This window comes from Vanacampus margaritifer, chromosome 9, assembly GCF_051991255.1.
Source record: "Vanacampus margaritifer isolate UIUO_Vmar chromosome 9, RoL_Vmar_1.0, whole genome shotgun sequence".
Taxonomy (NCBI): domain Eukaryota; kingdom Metazoa; phylum Chordata; class Actinopteri; order Syngnathiformes; family Syngnathidae; genus Vanacampus; species Vanacampus margaritifer.
Window position 1 is genome coordinate 8249140 of NC_135440.1, and position 20509 is coordinate 8269648.

At 39.7% G+C, this 20509-nt stretch overlaps 1 long non-coding RNA gene across 2 annotated transcripts; it reads left to right on the forward strand.

Annotated features, from left to right (window-relative positions):
- Nucleotides 1–125: 125 nt before the first annotated feature.
- On the forward strand, nt 126–18420 carry LOC144057221 (uncharacterized). 2 transcript variants are annotated; one of them, XR_013295188.1, is made up of 4 exons: nt 126–245; nt 7585–7647; nt 7785–7834; nt 18077–18420. It is a non-coding gene; the product is annotated as an uncharacterized LOC144057221 (long non-coding RNA). The 2 variants fall into 2 exon arrangements; XR_013295187.1 differs by lacking the exon at nt 18077–18420 and having other exon boundaries at nt 7785–7917.
- Nucleotides 18421–20509: the final 2089 nt, after the last annotated feature.

Genomic DNA, 20509 nt, shown 5'->3' on the forward strand with positions numbered 1-20509 from the left:
CCCCGCCCCGCGCGCTCATTGGCCGCGCGGGGCTGATGGACGTAGTTGCTAGGGGCGACGGCGCGCCCATTGGCCGCGGGGAACGCGCTTCGCTCGTTGCTGATTGGGGTGCGAGAGGAGGATGAGCGGAGGAGAGCGTTGGAGTGCAGCATGGAGGCGCGAGCGGCTGAGGCGGCGGCAACTGCAAGATAGAGTTGATTTATTTGGATTATCACGCACTGTCATGACTAAAGATGTCTTCTCAGGTATCTCCAGAAAAGCTCGGATGCCCGGCATTTATTCATTGTTACTAATTGTCTAATGAGCGTATTAAATCATGTGTACAAAATCCTCATCTATTTGTGTAAATCTTTAATTTGGGGCTACTCCGTGCCGATAAACATTAGATTGGCAGGATGTTTGTATAGATGGAGTCATTTGTGTTGATGTATGCGCAATACTTTCATTCAAAGGAAACACTGTTGTATTGCAGCCGTTCAGCTGATTTATTTTCCACTTTATCTTACATTTGAGTTTGGAATGTTTAACTTATAAGGTACAAATCAACCCCAAACTGAAACGTTTTTTAAATATATATATAAACGAAAAACAACACGTGCGCATTAACGTAACCAAACATTTTGCAGTTAAACAGACAATTTAAAGACGGGCCATAACATGTTTTCTAAATATAAATATTCACTAAATTAAATTTAAAGAAACAAGACTAATAACTTGCATGCAAGTTTTATATTGCCTACATGTTCCGTAAAAGAATCTCCTGACAATTCAATTTGTAAGACAATTAGGTAGAAACAATAAAATAATACATTATTTAAAAACACACTTTTTTTTTGATGCACTTTTAAGTGTAATGGCCAGACAATAAATAGTTGCCTGATTATAATATTTGAAAGGGACCTCATGGTAGATTATCTACTCTCAACTCAACTTTATTTCTAAAGCACTTTTAAACTACCATTGCTGCATACAAAGTACTTTACATGGAGTAAAAATCAGTCATGCAACAACAAAGGCAAATAAAACAAAAACCCAAAATAAATTAACTGTCTAAAATACTGTATCTTCAACGTATTTGCATTGCATTAATTAAGTAAAAAACCGATACCGCCTATTAAACATTGACTATTAGCATTTTAGGAAAAGTACATGCACATATATTTTTTTTAAAGATAACTTTCAACACGTTCAAAACATTAATGTCAATAGATAAACTGTGATAACAAGTATAGGTTCCTCAAATAACAACTTATTTTATCTAATAAAAAATAAACTGCACTTTCCCTATGATGATGAGAGTGACAATATATATTATTTATATTACTTATATTTGTATCTGCAAGGCCATAACAAGGACAGAACTGTGAGAATTTCCTAACGTCACACCTTTCGAATATTTCCTTCAATTCTTTCATTCATAACACTCAAGTTTAATAGCGTGTGCATGGGGAAACAGACCAAAATAAATGAAGAGGCAGTTTGATGTCCGAACTGGGGCCTCCGGTCCAGAGCAGAAGGAGCAAGCTTCCATCCCGCCCCAGCTGTCGTCCCCCTGGTGTCAGCTTCGGGGACCAGGACTTTGTCCGGAGAGGGGACATTCCTGGCTCACCGGTGCTGGTTGCCATAGGGAGACGTAAATGAAACAACAGCAATGGCGTTGCTCCCTTCCCCCTCCCTCAATGCTCCTGTGCTATCTAAAGGCCTCTATTTAGAGAGGCTCTCTGCTGTGGGGACAAAGCCTGGCCGGGGATAAAGGAGGGAGGAGGAAAGAGCACAGAGCCCTGAGAGGGAGAAAAGAGAAGGAAAGCGAAAAGATGAGAGAGATTATGTCTCTCCTCAAAGCTGCTCCTCGCACGCCATGGGAGATAAAGCAAACTACTTTTATACAAATGAAATAAAAGGAAATAAAAAGTTTTGAAAAAGAAATTTCATTGTAAAACACTTAGATAATTTATTTCTATAAAGCCAATACAACAATTTCAACTGATGGACAAAGCGATATACTGGAAGTCCCAAAATCAATGGACCCACTTCTTTAAATGTAAATTGAAAAATATTCATATGGCCAAAACTCTAATTCAATATTTCATTCTGTTGGATCATGTGTGACGAAACTAGCAGACAAACTAGCTTTCAGTTAAAAATTAAATAAAAATAAGCGTTTATAACTTTTAAGAAACACTTAAATGTGACTGTTATTCAATTATTAATCTAAAGAGAAAAATACACTCAAACTAGAGAAGATCATTGCCAAAAAGTTATAATTTATTATTGTGTTTAGCGGTTTGCATTTGTGTATTTATCAGCCATGTTTGTAATGGTTTCTTTCTTTCTCTTGTGACTAAGAGCCAAAATTTGAGAAACACTGTTTCAGTGCAGTAATACATTACTGTCAACTACAAAGTAAAGTAATATTCTTATATCAAAACATTCAAAATCCAACACTCTTATTTTTTGTGTAATTAAACGTATCTCGTGTTTTATGAATTCTTCATAATGCTACAAACAAAAAGCACAAAATGATTCTATGACTGTAAAGACGGGATATTTTCCATAGCGATCCAAGTGAATAGCTAAGTATGTTTTACATTCACAAAAATATATTTTCCAAGTGTTAAAGCTTGGCAATCATTTTCACTGCACTTCAATTGAACCCCTTTAAAGGGGAAGTCAACCCAAAAAATGTCTTTACAATATTTTCTTTGCGGCCCCACTAGTCTAAACACGGTATTATGATTAATATTGTGTTTGTTTAATATGAGTTAAGCAGCACAATCCACCCATTTTTTATTTATCTCAAGGGGCGGCCATTTTGTTATTTGCTGTCAACTGACATCACAGTGGCTCGGGGCTCAGGTAACAACCAATCACGGCTTAGCTGTTTTCTGAAGAAGAGGCAATTACAACATATTGTTGAAAAAAAAAAATTGGGCTTGACTTCCCCTTTAAGAATAAACATATGGCAGCAGTTCGCAAAGCCCACAAAGTGCTTGTAGTGTATTCCATGTAAAAGTGGAACTCTTGCAAAAGTGCACCTGATTGGCCCATTAATGTCGATAGGCTGGTTGAATGAATTCAAGTGATACGAGATAAAGTTTCTGGACACGGCTCAGTAATTCCTTCTGGTAATATTGAACATTATTGTGGCGTAACATCGAAATGGGCCAAATCAAAAGAACATTGTGGTAATTAGGCTGTAATTCAAGGAATTACCACATCGCCACACAGGCTTAAATAGTCGTGTTGGGTGAAACGCAAAGCACATTATTCTAATGGTCTAATATGCAAAATATGTCTTGTTTCAATTATGTGGTTTAACAATGCATAAATGATGTGAGCCTTGTTATTTGGACTGCAGGGTCCGCCGTTATTCAATCACTTTAAGGGGCCAGTGTTAGGGGCCAAGCTGGCATCTCTTATACGCAAAAAAAAATAAAAAATAAAAATCATTCACAGAGCACCGAGGGCCACTGCCAACCAACATTTAAGGGAATAAAGATGTACAGCAGAGAATGTAAGCGTTAAATTAACAGTGGGATAATTATATGACCCGTGTGTTGTAAAGATTCAATTTCTAACGCTCTAATTAGGCAAGCGTCTCCCCATACATCAGTTCACATCCCTCTGCCATTTTCTCAGTAGAAAGCATCCTGTGAGCGGAAATAATTGCATTTTATTAAGACACGGCTTGTGTAATGAAGAGAGACAAAGGAGGGGCTGGTAAAATATGATATGTTATCTAAATGGCTTGTTCCACACTGTCCACTCTGCCAGGTTGTAAAGTTGAAAATGATGCATACAGAAGCTCCCAGATTTCATGTCAGACAACAGTAGGAAAGATGATGCACTCATGTCTCAGCTGACATTTAAAGCACAATAATAATCATAATGATGCTTTCAATCACTTGATGGAAACGAGATGGTTCATCCATCCAACATTTCGCTACTACTTAGGGTCATAGGTGAGCTGGAGCTTATCCCGGCTGATTTTGGGCAGGGAGCATCGCAAACCGACCACCAGTCAATCGAAGAGCTGGAACAACTCACACCATCTGGAAATTTCCAGTCTTCAATTAACCTGACATGGATGCTTACGGGAAGCAACAGAGGACCTGGAGTAAATGCAGACGCACTAACCTAATGCTCCACTGTCACCGTCCACACTAAACACGATATTAAAAAGGTTTTATTGGGTGATCAAACAAAATACACAAATACAGAAGCATTTCGATGATGACATTTATGGCATCACAATGCATTTGAAATAAAACTATTATAGATGGGCGAGTACCGATACCAGAAGTCATATCGGCCGATACCCGGACTTATTTCAAGGTATCACTATTCACAATGGCAGTCTATACCATTAAAAGCCACCCTTTTTTGGCCATTTTACAATCAGGAACGAGAATTTACAAAAAAGAAAAAAAGAAAATTGTCAATAATTTCATGCAAATTTTTATTGCTATACTTTATGTATCAAAAGTACTTTGAATAAAGTGGCATACTCACCATTTAAAATAAGTGATTTCAAATGATTTGTAGAATGACTGCCTGAAATCCGGGATTTATAACGATAATATTTTTAACAACAACAATAATGATAGGAATGGGCGAGTACCGATACCAGGTATCGTATCGGGCCGATACCAGGCCTTATTTCAAGGTATCGGTACTCGTGATGGCAGCTTTGTGGCCGTTTTACAATCAGGAACAAAAGACATACATGTTTGGCATATTCCCATTTATAATTTATTTATCATTTTAAATTCATTGTATCTTTTGCTCGACACAAAATATGTATTTTATGAACAAATGGAAAAACTCTATAATAGAAAATTTAAGTTAATTTCATGCAATTTTACGGAATAATGCTAAAATAGGATATATAGGTCTTTCTTTAAAATGATCTGTTATTGTTTGTTTTTGGAAATTTCATGTATCAAAAGTGGTATCAGTACTTTGTGTCAGTATCAGTGATAACTCAAGATTTGCGTACTCAGCTGCTCTCTTGTTGCCGTGTTTTGATCAGGAACATAAGATAAGTCTGACAGATGACCATTAAGATATTATGTATTTATTTAAATTGGTTTTATTTTGGGTTTAATATAAAATATGGATTTTATGAACAAATGGGGGTAAAAGGGTAATAAAATTGCCATTAATTTGCTATATTGGGATATGTAGTCTTTAAAATATGAAATTGCTTTTTTTTTTTTTTTTGAGCACTCATACTGGTATCGGTCTGAAAAAAGTGGTATTGGACATCACTGATAAAATAAAATAATTATGATGATTATAATTTGACCTGTGTACAAATGTATTACATATTTTTGAATCAAGCATGCAGGATAATCTCTCATAAAGTGATAAGATAAATACAGTTGATTTAATTGCTTGTCAAGGCCTGCTGCAAGGCTTACATAACAGCAGCTGACCCACGCCTTTCACGCCTGCTCTAATTGTTGTGGGCATCAAAGAGGCCGGAGACTGACAGGCTGTAAAGGCGGATTAACGCGTCGGCCGATGACGACAGTCTGGGAGAGGGGCGCGGGCGGGGTGGGAGGGGGTCTCAAATAGTTGAGGAGGACAAAAAGTGGGGAGCGAGTTAACGAGAGGGAGAGCATTAATTGTCCGCATTGAGTTCTCTTTTGCTGAGTGCGGCTGTGGAAGGTGCCGGCTCGAACCCCTCCAGCGGCCCACCGTGATCCGAGCCAGCTCTCAGACTGCTGTATTCCAATGCAATTAGGCCACTCAAAGGCCTGCTTAAAGCTGTACGACACTGCACACACGCACACACACACACGCACACGCACACGCACGCACACACACGCACACACACACACGCACACACACACACACACGCGCACACACACACACTGGGTTCGCAACAACCCCTATGGGTCCCCTCTATTGTCACAGGGAGGTGTATTCCATCCCTCTTTTTGAAGGCCTGGATGAAGAGACCACCCTGGGGAGTATAAAAAAAGCAGGATTACCTCTCTTTCTGTCCCCTTTCCCTTTTACCTTTCATCACTCGCCGCCTCTTTATCGCTTCCCCTTTCTGCGTTGCTTTGCTTTCTATCAGCCGGAGAAGGCGCAGAGCTCAGCTTTGGATCGAAGGCGCAACTCCTGCAAGAGAAAACACAAGAGAAGAGGAGCAGTGAGGCGTTTGTGGATGGATGTCAATATGGGACTGCTTCAGCTATATCAACCTTCCCCCTTCCTTATTATTCATACAGTCAAATATTTCAACAAGTGTTGCTCCTTGGCTCATCCCTGTTGGCATCAGTCTCGCCTGTGTTGCATTAAGCGAAAGCTCTTCACTTTTTTTTTGGCCGCCTTTCACTGTCTCGTTCCCCAGAAAGCATTTAAAACAGATTATCAAGCAAACGCTACACCTCCCCAGTAAAGCAGGGGGGAAACTGGCACATTAACACCTGCAATACTCCTCAATGGCATCAATAGATTAACGAAATAATCCACACAATGAGGTCTTTGATTCATGTGGTTTGGCAAGCAGTATAACGCCAGCACGAGAAACCTGGCACAAGCAGTCCCCCTAGTTTTTGTGTGTGTGTGTGTGGAAATCTATGCATCAGATGAGCTTTTGATGTATTTTAACTCCTGCGTCTGCTGTTTTGCACGTTGCCAGTCAGAGGAATAACCCGCTTGTGATGCTCACGTGAAGGCAGAAGGGGAGGAATCACAGGCTTTCTGAAGGGTGTTAAAACAGGAGCTCGCCCTCATCCCCCCCCCCCCCCGAAAGAAAAATCTGCATAAGGATGCACATAAAGGAGGACTGTATGTGTGTGCGCGTGTGTGTGCATGAGAGCTCGTGGTCCCATCGCTCATGTGCGGCTCGATTAGCCCCACGTGTGTCGTTCGTCAGACGTGGAGGCAGAGCAGATGGCAGGAGATGCATGGTGTTACCATGCTGCTGCACAATGTAACACTGCTCTAATTGAAACATCAATACGGCTCTGTCAATACACAACTGCTTCTTTACAAAACACCGCTACCCACGGAGAAAAGGCTTTAAAAAAAAAAGTCAGACGCTTTTACTTTGAAAAGTTGAAAGTCAACTGTAATTAGCACAAAGCAAGATGATTCCTCGTCAGTTTGTTTCAGGTATGTGGAATGTCCTAATTTGAATGACACACATCAGTTGATTTGTGTTTGTAGAGTGGTGATGTGCTAAAGAAGGCATGGAGTCAAATTAAAAAGAGAACTTCCTCTGTTGCGTCTCCTTTGCGGCATACTTTTAATGAATTGATAAAGACTTGAGGGAGTTCACGTTCCTGTGATCGGTAATTTGATGTTACCGTAAATTCAGCGGAGAACAGAGAGAAATTAGGCGGCTAGAAATTAATTTGTTATTTGTCCAAGCCAATGGGGAGTGACGAAGGCTCCTTAATGAAAGACTTATCCATTTCCTACTCTGCGGATCTGAATTCGCACTTCAACGAAGTGGAAAAAGACAAACATATTTGTCTGCAAGCTGCGAAACATGGAGCAAAGGAGAGGCCTGCTCTGGAGACGATTTGTTTTTAAGGAGTGATTTATGCTTGTATGTGTTTGCAGGTTGACAGAGTGATGGAGTTCTAAAACCAAGACGGTAATCCACCTCAAGAATCTTTGCTGACAGTAAGGCCGCACACACCAGGCCATGGAGTTGATTCATGATCATCTGACTTGCTGCTGTTGATTGAATTCATTCTTTTTGAAAAGCCTTCTTCATTTCCCCCCGTTTTTCTCTCCATGTGCCACCTTTTATTTTACAGTTTGTCCTGGTTGCAGCAGCACCTTCCACACATCCACGGCATCTCTTCTGGTAAGGCCAAGTTGTTGCATGATCTAAGAATTTACTTTGTTCTCACAGCATTGAGTTTGTGGACAAATCCTAATGTATATAAAACACTAACAATATCTTTTTGGCTGCTTAAAACTGGGGACAGTGTATCCTACAAATAAATGCACTTCCATCCTAAAGTATTGGAATAGTAAGATTGCTCCTTTTGTTTTTACTGTACTGACATTTGGGATTAGCATTAAAATGTCAAATGCGAGAATTTGCAAACTACACAGTCAATTTTGTAGAGTAAATTTGACTATTAACTCTTTGACTGCCATGGACGTTAAAAAACGTCAAGTAAAAACCTACGGAGGGCCGCCAATGACGTTAAAAGACGTCATCCAATTTTTTTTATATTATTTTTTGAAACGGGTGGAGGAAAGCCTTGGCCAGCTGTGGTGAAAGTTTCAAGCAGATCTAGTTAGCCTAATGACTATTTTTGGCCCCTAGATGGCAGCAATGACTCTCTTTTGACAAGATTGGGTAGGCGTCAGTAGAAGACGTGAGGCGGAGCTAGAGGGGACAATGGCTGGGGAAGGGAAGAGAACATGGCGACCGGTTGCAAGCAGCTCACGCTCGAGCAGTTTTTTTCAAAGACGGAAAGCATCGACCAACGCTAAAAAGCACATTGATGACGACGATGATCATCATCGATGATGATGATGGTGTCTCCGAGGTTGGAAGCATTGACGCGGCAGTAGAAGACGTGAGGCGGAGCTAGATGGCTGAAGAAGCGAACAATGGCGACCGGTTGCAAGCAGCTCACACTTGGGAATTTTTTTCAAAGACGAAAGGCATCGACCAATGCTAAAGAGCACATTGATGACGACGATGATCATCATCGATGATGATGATGGTGACTCCGAGGTTGACGCTGAAGTTGCAAGCGCTGACGCGGCGGCTATAACGACGTCATAAAGGTTCACCGGCTAGCGATGCTAACACCGGAAAACGCGGAGCACAACCGAGCACGCTCAGGCGGACGTTCAATCGGACGACGAAGAGTGCCCCGAGTCCAATGCATATTCATCGGAGGAGTGGGTACAATCTGCTACTTGCTATTCCCCGGAAAAAAAGGCCGTCAAGAAAGTGTAACGTCTGCACGCGAAAGGAGCCATCGCAAGTGAAACTAATCTGTTGTGCAAATCCTGCTGCGTCTCCTTGCACGCAGGGGAGCGTTACAAAAAGAAAAACTGTATTTGAAACATCCACATAATTGTAAATAGTACCACAGTTGCACACATTTGTAAATAGTTTGCGAAATTGTTTTGTCAAATTGTTACACTGTTGAATGGAAATAAATGTATTTTGCAACCAAAAAACACTTTTTCATTGTTGGTGATAGCGTTTTACAGAAGTAAAGCACTATTTAGGTGTTTGTGGCATCATTCATGGACAAAAAGAAGTGTACAATTCACTAGAGTGCATGAAATAACATCGTTTCACAAAAAGCTCTTTTTCTCCGCTTTTTGTTTCAAAACAGAGCATTTCGGTGAAACTAACCATTTTCTATTGTTGATTACTGAAGAACAGAATAAGGTAGAAACAAACTTTTTTTTCTGATGAAAGATGAGAGTTCAATCTTTCATTTGGTAGTATGTGTGTTTCCATAGTCCAAACACAACATTTTCTGTGGACCTTGAAAGATCAGTCAAAATGCTTAAATTGGCTGGCACTGGCGACATCCCGTTTCTGAAAACGTCTGGCAGTCAAAGAGTTAAGAATGGGACCAAATACACTCAGTTTTAGAGTAATATTTACACTTGGAATAGAGTAAAATAAAGAATTGGGGGAAAAAAAGTCATTTAAGGGTTGAGGAACAAACTCATGACCTTCAGCTTAGGAGACAGCCAATCTACTAACTGAGCCACGCACCTCCTGCTGTGTGTTAGTAGCAGAGGTGGGTCGAGTAGCTAAAAATTGTACTCAAGAAAGAAGTGTTACTTCAAAATACTATTACTCAAGTAAAAGTAAAAAAAAAAGTAGTCATAAAAAAATCACTCAAGTACAAGTAAAAAAGTATTCGCTGAAAAGAATACTGCTTGAACATGAAGTCTGATTCATTAAAAAAAAAAATGTCATCAAACAAACAAAAATAGAAAATTATGTGCAAATGCTAGCATCTTCAAATCAAAAAATAATAATAATAATAAATTTTTGAGCTTGAACAACAGTGCAAGCAGACACGTTATAGCCTAAATCACGACCATAGGTGGCAGTTTCTTAAAGCGAAAACACCATCTTTCGGGTTCTCATGCTTGCCGGTCTTCAACCAGGGCCGCATTTCTTGCATATAAGTAACGTGTCAGCGGAAATGCTCCCACACAGTCAGTCGATCAGAGCGCTTACGAGAAAATATGGTAAGTAAAATGAATGATTGGGGCGGCCGGTAACGACTCTCATGTAGCCCAAAATAGCGGTGTAAGAGTAGCGTTTCCTCTCCACACATCTACTCAAGTAAAAGTAAAAAGAATTGTGTGGTAAAACTACTCTTAGAAGTACATTTTTTTTCAAAAAGTTACTTAACCTTCGTCTTGTGTTAGGGTCGGCAGCGACCCGTTTTTAGGTTTAACATGCATAAAAGAACCATACAAATTAGTTTATTTCATCAAGGCTTTTTGACTTTGTCAGGAACCCCTATTTCAACAAAATAAAACCAAAAAAAAGTTTTTTACTATATTCTAAAATGCTCTGGTTGAAATTGTTACATTTGTGTTGTTTGGGTCGGTTTCGACCCAGTTATAAAAATAAGATTATAAAGCAATAATTAGAGCCAAAACTGGATTCATAATTGCACTGCCAGCCAACACACCGACAGCCAGCTCCTCTCCCAATCCTGTGAGCTTTAGGGGATTCTCATTTTGCCGTGTTTTCCAGTACACCTGCACAAAAACAAAACTAACAGAGATGGGCATGTCCTGACATGTAAGGTCAATTCATTCATTTGAAAGGTCATTTGACTTGCAGAGCCTTGCAATTGACTGGCAACCAGTTCAGGGTGTACCCTGCCTACTGCCCGAAGCCAGCTGGGATAGGCTCCAGCAACCCCGCGACCCTTGTGAGGACAAGCGGTAAAGAAAATGGATGGATGGATGGAAGGATGGATTTGACTTGCAGAGTGCACATCTCCAATTTGCAGCATACAAACATGAGAAGAAGATTTTCAGCGACCCAAGCTCTGGATAATCTTTTTGATGAAAATGAGGAAGAGGACACAGTTTCTGAGGAGGAAGACAATGTGGAGTATCAACCAGAAGACACAGACATATCTGATGAGTCTGATGAGGAGGTCACTGGTGGTGAAGCGCCTCCCACTGAAAGATTCAAATCCAAAAATGATAAGATCTTTTGGAGCTCAGTACCTCATGATGTACATGGCAGGGCAGCTGCTGCAAATGTCATAAAAATGACCCCTGGAATCACAATTTGCTGTGACAAGAGTCAGTGACATCAAGACATGTTTCGAGCTATTCATGCCATTGTCACTAAAAAGAGTCATCATGGCTATGACAAACGTTGAAGGAAAAAAAGTCCATGACGACATGTGGAAAGACATTGATGAGGAATATCTGGATGCTTACATTGGTGTTCTTCTTCTTGCTGGAGTGTACAGATCCTTCAATGAGGCCACTGATAGTCTCTGGGACGCATCGAGAGGCAGAAATATTTTCCGGGCAACAATGTCACTTCAGACCTTTCGAATGATATCAAGAGTCCTCAGATTTGACAACCAAAATAGCAGAGCAATTTCTGATAAGCTTGCCCCCATCAGGGATGTCTGGGAGAGATGGACGCAACTCCTTCCACTGATGTTCAACCCAGGGCCGGAGGTGACAGTCGATGAACGTCTTGTCCCTTACCGAGGAAAACGCCCCTTCCGGCAATACATACCCAGTAAGCCAGGGAAGTACGGCATAAAAATCTGGGCAGCCTGCGATGCAAAAACCAGCTATGCATGGAAGCTACAGATTTACACAGGCAAAGCTGCGAGTGGCATTCCTGAGAAAAAACAAGGAAAACGTGTGGTCCTCGATATGACTACTGGACTGCAGGGTCACAATATCACTTGCTTATCATTTTGTGTTTATATTAAAGTTCTACTGCTGAAAAAATACTTTTTTGCATTTTTCTTGAAGTAAATATACATGGGTCGAAATCGACCCGTAACACCATAGATGTTACTATAGTCAATAATATTTAAATTAATAAATAAATAAAACAAATTAATTTAAGAGATGTGTTCTAATAGCCCCCAGTAATAGTCAGGTAACACAACAACCTTGTATTTATTTATATGATTCTCTTGGTGTTTATTTTATCTTTTTTTTTTTATTGAAATCGATGGGTATACTGACAAAAAAGGTCCAGAAGCCCACAACAACAACATTAAAACTAATATTTTCATGGATAAGGAAGCCTAACAAGCCAACCAAGAGATGAGAAATAAATTGGATGATATCTACTTGTTTTTAGTGTATTTTACAGCTGATTTAAGACACGGGTCGAAACCGACCCGTTAACATAAGGGATGGTAACAGAAAGTTAACACAAGACGAAGGTTAAGTAAATGTAACGGAATAAATGTAACTCGTTACTACCCACCTCTGGTGGTAGTGTGGCAGTCTCCGAAACTAAAAGTCATGAGTTGGTCCCTAAACCCTTGAGTGATTTCTATTTATTTTTTCCAATTCTTTATTTTACTCTTTTCCAAGTGTAACTATTAGCCTACTCTAAAACTGAGTCTATTTAGTCCCACTCTCAATAGAGTCAAATTTACTCTACAGAATTTACTGTAACAGTTAGTGACGAAGTAAGAAGCCCTTTTCACGCTGCATTTAGTAGGTCTTTATGCGGTGAGGGGCAGGGACCACGGAATGGAGCGGACTTATGACGCCTCCAATTGGAATACAATCATTTCTGGACTACAAGCCACTACTTTTTTCACTTGCATTCGACACTGCGGCTAATACAAGGGTGCGGCTTATCCATCAGATCACAAGGGGGCGCACTATATAGGAAGCGCAAGAGCGTCCGTCAGAGCAAAACAAACCAAATGAGCCCAAATACAGTCGGAGACAGAACGTGAGCGAGACAATTTGCGCCCTCATTATGGAAAAGAAAGTAGCGGGAACCCGGTACGGTAATATTAAAACACGTCCGGCTTACAGTCGGGTGCGGCTTATATGTACTAATAAACACGAGAATTCCCCAAATTTAGTTAGCGCTGCTTATAATCAGGTGCGCCTTGTAGTCCATAAATGACTGTACTCAAGATCGGACAGGGGATGGTGGAGTGATTTTGTGTTATTTTGGTGGACTTATTCACAAGGAATGTCATTATTAAACTATCCAAACCACTAGTTTCTCTCTGGCCTCACTCATATCCGCCTCCTTCTTCTGTGTAAAATTAGCAAAGTCATGTATTTCTTTTAAGATATCTAGTCAAAATGTGGTCTAACCAGTGGCAAAAACTCCCGTTTTTAGTTCCTGGTAGGCTTTGACGTCAACCATTACACATTTGGGCACATTGGCAACCAGTGTTTCTCTTTCTCATTGAGTGAGCACAGTGTGAAAACTGTTTCAAGAACATGAAATCCAGAGGGATGACTAGCAGTAAAAAAATAATTGTGAAGTTGAGAAAAAATGAGAGTTGAGATGACTAGCAGTAAAAAAATAATTGTGAAGTTGAGAAAAAATGAGAGTTGAGAGGAACCAGTTGAGGTGGCTCGGGCATCTGGTTCGGATGCCTCCTGGACGCCTCCCTGGGGAGGTGTTCCGGGCATGTCCTACCGGCAGGAGGCCCCGGGGACGACCCAGGACACGCTGGAGAGACTATGTCTCTCGGCTGTCCTGGGAACGCCTTGGGGTCCCGTCGGATGAGCTGGCTGAAGTGGCTGGGGAGAGGGAAGTCTGGGCTTCCCTGCTAAAGCTGCTGCCCCCGCGACCCGACCCCGGATAAGCGGAAGAAGACGGACGGACGGACGGAGAAAAAATGATAAATCAGTCTGAGCAATTGTATGGACAAAGTATAGAGGATTCATCAGAATATGCAAATTGCTCATAAGCAAAGTAGAGGAAAGCTAGCCTGGAATTTGCTGGAGTGAATGGACAGGTCTGAAAAATTCAGACAAAACTCTTACTAAAGTGATAGCAAGGCTAAGAAACGAGTTGCACATAATCACAAACATACAAAGTCATCTGTCAACTTCAGTGGAGGGAATGTCATGGCTTGAGTTTGAATGTCTTCTTCTGGGACAGACTCATTAATCTTCATTGATTTAACACATCATCACAGCAGCACCGACATAAACCAAGATGTCTATAGAAACATTTTGGCTGATAATTTGAAGAAAATTTAACCAAAGTAAGTGAGAGATCCATCATTATGTACCTAGATAATGACCCAAAACACACTGGCAAAACAACAAAAGAGTTTAGCATGTTGCTAGCCATGACATCCACTAGCCAGACGCTGAGATGCACTGTATTTGTTTACAGAGTGGAAATGTGATTAGAATGTGAGGCAGTTCTACACTTTCTGTCCCTTTTTGTTGTTGTTGTACAAACTCTGTTCACCACTGCACCATATATTAAATGCTATGAATATGAATACAGCTAATGGATAGCTAAACAGACTGACAGACAGACAGACCGACCCTGTTTTCACAAAGAGCAAAACAAGCACAAACAGTTGAATGTTAAATCAATCAACAACTGTCTGAGTCTCTGGTGAAGATTTGATCTTGGCTCAAATTTCCAGCAAGTGTTTACCATCTCACGGGAATGAAGAATCCGCAGCCAGCAGGGATTTTACCGATACAGTTGATTACAAGGCACGTGCAAGTGTGAGCGCTGTAAAAGATAAGACTGCGCACAACACTTTCAATTATTTCTCACAGCATTCACCAAAATAGAAGCACAGTAGGGAGTACAGTAAGACAACCCTATAAAAAGACACAGAGCGAAGAGAACTCCCAGGCTGGTAAAGACTGAGCATACAATGTAGATTGTTGTGGAGTGTGTACAGATGCTGCTATGGAGCAAAAACAAGGTCCAATCTATGTTTAGAATCGGATTTGACAAGCATGACAAAAAAACTTGTAACATTCTTGGGAAGTATACATGTAAAAAAAAAAGAGACAATTTCAGATAGGCCAATTTTTTTTTTAAATACTGTAGCTAATTTTGTTAAAAAAGTAAATTTGCATTAGTTTAATGTGTGCCTTCAAGTTGGGAATAACAAAAGACTGCAAGTTGTGCTATTAAGAAGAATGTTTTCTATTGTCATTGTTTTTTACATTCTGAAAATAATTCACTTCCCCCCTCAACAATTCTAATCAGGATAAAATTTGAGAATTATGTCTGTATTGACAAAGTGTATGAATATGTTTGATCAAAGTAAAAATTCAAAACATTCTTTTGTCATTTTGAGCACATGCATATTTATGCAATAAATGAACATTCACTTCAACAACAACAGTGACCACAGTATGTATGAATCATTTTGGGTTCAAGTGAAAATAATTGAATTAACTATAATAGAAATAAATAAAACAGTGCTCAACAAAGGCGATGAATTGCTAATGTCTGCAAGTGCAAGGCTGAGAGTCAAACAAGCTGTTTGACTTTGACCTCCTTGTCAAACTTTTTTTGACGCACACCCAACATCTGTACTTATCATATACATACTGGACAGTATAGGAGGCACCCGCGCGCTCACTTTCTCTCTGTCACTCTCACCATTTTCATGTTAGTCTTCCAGCCCACACTGAATCTTGGTCTGGTACAGGTTTCGTTCCAAGATGGCATTGTTACTTTGCTCTGCCGTCTGGTGCTGGCTTGTGCTCTTTTCATGAGTATGGCTTTAGACCTGCTGCATGTGTAAAGTGCCTTGGGACAACATCTGTTGTGATTTGGTGCTTTCTTAATAGCATATCATTGAAATCAATTGATTGTAAATTACTTCCACATTACAAGGTGCCCTTAAACCCCAAATGATTCATACTCTGAAAGTTTAATAATGTGAGTAGGGTATGTGTCGTTTCACTACTTATATATATATATTTGTAATACAAACAAGGTAAGCATGCCCTCTTCACAGTTAATAGCCAGACTGGATATGTGCTGCAGTGATCTGTAAATCACTCGTGCTTAGTCAAAAAGAACATTTCAGATATGCATTATTACATTCTTCCTACCTACAATTTTGCCATGGTCAAAAGGTCATCACTTTTGACATTCATATATATGTGGCTTTTCATTACAGATGATGTCAAATAAAATTCATTTACTACATGAATTAAAGATATCGCTGGCAGAATTGTTGATGTCTGTAACTCCACACTTGGTAAAAAATAACCCAACTATGGGTAAAAAATGGACCGATCCTCTACTTGGGTCTACTTGACTCAACTTTGGGTCAAGAAATGGGTCGTGTAAAACAACTCACAAATATTGGTCAGATCCTTTACTTGGGTCAAAAAATTGGGTCATTTTGTATAAAACAACCCAGAAAGTTGGGTTGACCCATAAAGTGGTTCAGTCTCTTTTTGATCCATAATTGGGTTAATTTTGACCCAACTGTTTTTAGAGTACAGTTTCAGATATTAACAATTGAATTCTGACGAGTCATAATTAAATTTCAAAGATTTCAACAAATTATTATTTTTTTTAGATATCTTTAATCAGTGGGGTCCAAACTTTTTCCTCTGAGGGCCACATAGAAAAATCAAAGGATTCAAGGGCCGCTTCGATTTTTAAAGAAAAAAACTTTTTCCATCAAGCACACCCAAATCAGTTAATCATGTAATTGCATAATGTTTATATATTGCAGTGCTAAAAACAAACAAACCCACAACTGCTACATTAACGTCTTTCTATAATGCAAATAGTTTCAGATTTTCTAAGATTTTGGGGCGGTCGAGACCTGTAACCCAATCAGAAAATATCAGCAGCCAAATCCCACCTCTATATTGACAACCAAAACAGGAGCAATCTGTCATAAGCTGACCAGTTTTAAAACAGGTACTTGGCAATCATTCATGTGATATGACAAGCGGAGGCTCAGAGGGCATCGAGCCTTTTTCAGTTGATGGTCCATCCATTTGGAATGAGCTTCCGTTAAATATTAGGCAATATCCCCTCTCTAGCTACTTTTAAAACTTGTCTTAAAACACATGTTTATTCTTTGACTTTTGACTCGGCATTGATTCAGTGCGGTACAAAGCTGAAAGTGAAGAACATTATTTTTGCATATAAAAATTAATTATCTTTATTCACCACAGTGTCATGAAGCAAAATGTTGTTACTGAAAAAAATATAAACACAACACTTTCTTTTTTGCTCCCATTTTTCATGAGATGAACTCCGTCCGTCCGTCTTCTTCCGCTTATCCGGGGTCGGGTCGCGGGGGCAGCAGCTTTAGCAGGGAAGCCCAGACTTCCCTCTCCCCAGCCACTTCAGCCAGCTCCTCCGACGGGACCCCAAGGCGACGAGATGAACTCAAAAGATCTAAAACTTCTTCTACATACTCAATATCACAATTTCTCTCAAATATTGTTCACAAATCTGTCATAGTGGGCACTTTGTGAAGTCCTTTGTGAAGATAACCTGGGTCTGGGACTCAGAAAACTAGCCAGTACTGATATTGTGTATGTGGAAGAAGTTTTAGATCTTTGAGTTCATCTCATAACAAGTGGGAGCAAAAACAAAAGTGTTGCGTTTATATTTTTGTTGAGTGCAATTGTGAAAAGAATAATTTGCATCTATAAATACATATATTTTTTAAAACTCTCCAGTATATGAAATTAATTTGCTAGAAACAAATGTCATTTTTAGTGTATGGCGCGGGCAACTTAAAAATGGACGGTATGTCACAAAATGGCCCCCGGGCCATTGTTTGCACACCACTGTCTTAAATGGAGTTACTACTAGGCAAAACAAGTTTATAGATATATTTTACTGGAATTAAGACTAGTCAAAATACTGTTGTATCCCCATTAACTTGCCAGTCTTAATGTTTATAGCGATGCCACAAACTCACCACATCATTAAAAAGTTCAAGCGCGTTGTCATAATCGTGTTATTAGAAACATGAATTAAGAGGCAGTCCACAAAAGTAAGCCCAAAAAGATGAACCACAATGATCTTTCTCACATTGAACGCTTCACATAAACAGATTGGCCACTCGTTCAAGCAATGCAATCGTTTTCTGCCCTCTAGCTCGTCAACAGATGACAGACATCTTTTTCCTGGAGCGGATCTTTCTCTTCTACTTGAGATGCGAAGCCTTTGGTAAAAGTGAAAGTGAGAGGAAGATGTTTATTTCACTGGTCTCTGAGGGACAAAGCAAAACCCCCCCGCCCTCCCTCATCAACCCGACATTCTAATGGATCAAACAAAGGACATCATTTGTAGGCCAAGTATTTTTTCTGAGCTTCTCTCTCTTCAGCTATGCATACCACTCACACACACAGCCCAAGTTATGCGGGTTTGTGTGCGGTCCAGAGGTTGCACGGACGCTTTGTCATGTCTCCGAACATCGATTTGTCCTTTTTTCAATTTATTCCTCCTCTATGCTTTTACATTCTTTTCGGATCTATCAGTTGGGTGAGAATTGCGGGTTCGGATGTTGTCAGGGCTTGCTGAGCTGCGCTTTCAAATACAGTGCTGAAAAATAGTAAAACAGGCCACCAATTATTATATAATTAAATTGACTTTATACAACAATGTTTTTCTGTTTCTCAACCAAATGTATATACAATGGAAAGGAACACCAATGGGATCTTGATTTGCACCCAATTATGCAAATCTATATTTGGGTTTTTGGGAAGAGAAATTAGTTTATTTCAATTCCAATTCGTTTCTTGATAAAATAGTATGGCGGGGACGCTATATAGATGACGTGCTGGAATTAACTCAATTTCATGGCTATTTAAATAATACAAACACCAATCTTAATTTGAGTCAAGAATTTTCTGCAACAGAAATCACATTTCTTGATTTAAACATCTATAGAGATGATAAAGAAGATCTTCATACTACAATCTATAGAAAATCTACTGACCGTAATACAATCTCGAGAGCTGATAGTCACCCCATGGCTACTAAAAAAACATCCCTTATAGTCAATGTCAGCGACTGAGAAGAATATGTGATGAAGACACTCATTTTGACAATCATGCACAGGATATGGAACAAAGATTTATAAGCAGAGGATACAAAAACAAAATTATGTCCACAGCTCATCAGAAAGCTACAAGTCAAAATCGAAATTGCTAATTTCAAAACAAAAAAAACGAAGAAAGTAAAAATCAAGTGTGTTTTGTAACACCTTATACCCCCGAAGCCAACAAAATGAAACATATAATTAAACAAAATTAGAGTATCCTTCCAAATGACAACTTACTTAGAGAAATGCTTCCACATACTCCAACAATCAGCTTCCGGAAGGCCCCAACCTTTAGCAATAAACTAGTCGAGTGCTATCTCCCCCCTTTGCAAAAAAAGACTTGGCTCAGTAAAACAACGGGAAACTTTAAATGCGGCAACTGTGTGCAATAAAGACTGCCAATGTTTTTACACATACATTGAATAAAAAAATACATTATAAATTTGTTTATCAACTGTAACACTTCGTATGTGGTCTATAAACTTGAATGGCCTTGCGGCCGTTTCTACATTGGTAGAACCAAGCACAAATTAAAATCCAGACTTGCTGAGCACAAACAAGCTATAAGAACTGGCAATGCTCTATACCCTATGGCACTATATTATAAATATTCCAATATAATTTTGAAAGCCTATGGTATAGATAGATTAAAAAGACTCCTGCAGAGGGAGTCTTTTTGGATCTACACTTTAAGACAGGGGTGGCCAAGTTCGGTTATGGAGAGACACTTTCCAGCCAGTTTTTAATGTTTCTCTCCATTAACACACCTGATTCATGATCAGGATCGTTATCAGGCTTCTGCAAAGCGGGCTGATGAGCTGATAATTGGATTCAGCTGCGCTGAAGGAGGGAGACATGGAAAACAAGCCGGATAGGGGCTCTCGAGGACCAAACTTGGCCACCCCTGCTTTAAGAGCTTTAAGTTTCCTGGTCTGAATGATGAACTGGATTCTATTCATTTTCTTTAAGATCTCTTCTGAAAAAGACATTGTAAATAATTGTATTTTATATATTGTAAATCGTATATTGTGTTTCATTTTTTTATTATTGACTTTTAAAAGGATTGCTGATTTGATGATGAGTACCAGCTGATCGTGTGTCCATCCCACCGTGAACATGTGACTAACTTCTATATTTGCCGTTGTATGACAGTCCTTTTCAGCTTGCTCTGATTGTAGACCAGCAATTATATTTCAATTGAACATCCAAGTGCTTGTTTTTCAAGCTGGACTGATATTTAATTGTAGTCCGACCTGCTTGGAGTGTTGTGAGCAGATCGGATCAGGAAAACAATACCTCAAGTTCTGATTCACCTGTCTGATCCCTATCTCAGTGGCTACGATTTTGACATTTTCAAATGTTATTACTTGGAGACAATGATTTGTATCCGAAAGCCTTGACAGTGAGCGCAGCTTTGAAAGGAAATGCTGCATGTGCACAAATTCTATCCTTGTACCCTTACAATGCGAGTCATTCCTCAGTGT